Here is a 530-nt window from a genome sequence, read left to right on the forward strand (position 1 = left end):
GCATGCCAGAAAAAGAGAGAGAGACTCCTGTGTTTATGGTAAGACCAAAAACGTTTTATTCCAGGTGTGTGTCTGTGTGTGTGTGTGAGAGAGAGAGCTTCCTGTGTTTAAGACCAAAAACAGTTTATTCCAGGTGTGTGTCTCTCTGTGTGTGTGTGTGTGTGTGTGTGAGAGAGAGAGAGTGTTCTGTGTTTTAAAGCACAAACAGTTTTTTCCAGGGGTGTGTGTGTGTGTGTGTGTGTGTGAGAGAGAGAGAGAAAAAACAGTTTATTCCAGGTGTGTGTCTCTCTGTGTGTGTGTGTGTGTGTGTGTGAGAGAGAGAGAGTTTCCTGTGTTTAAGACCAAAAACAGTTTATTCCAGGTGTGTGTCTGTGTGTGTGTGTGTGTGAGAGAGAGAGAAGAAAGAGCCAGAGAGAGAATGCTGGGGGAGAGCCCCATGGCACTTGGAGAGATCCCCCTTTCAATTTCTAACAGATGGGGGGGGAGGAAATGCACAGCTTGCATTCCTTATTAGTGAAAGGGAGGAGGAG

At 45.8% G+C, this 530-nt stretch overlaps 1 protein-coding gene across 1 annotated transcript in view; it reads right to left on the minus strand.

Moving 5' to 3' along the window:
* LOC107122183 overlaps positions 1–530 on the minus strand; it is a gene marked incomplete at its 3' end in the record, with an annotated part of 5,792 nt that overhangs the window by 1,666 nt on the left and 3,596 nt on the right. The window lies entirely within an intron of this gene.

This window comes from Gekko japonicus, unplaced genomic scaffold (assembly GCF_001447785.1).
Source record: "Gekko japonicus isolate JY-2015 unplaced genomic scaffold, Gekko_japonicus_V1.1 scaffold7818, whole genome shotgun sequence".
Taxonomy (NCBI): Eukaryota; Metazoa; Chordata; class Lepidosauria; order Squamata; family Gekkonidae; genus Gekko; species Gekko japonicus.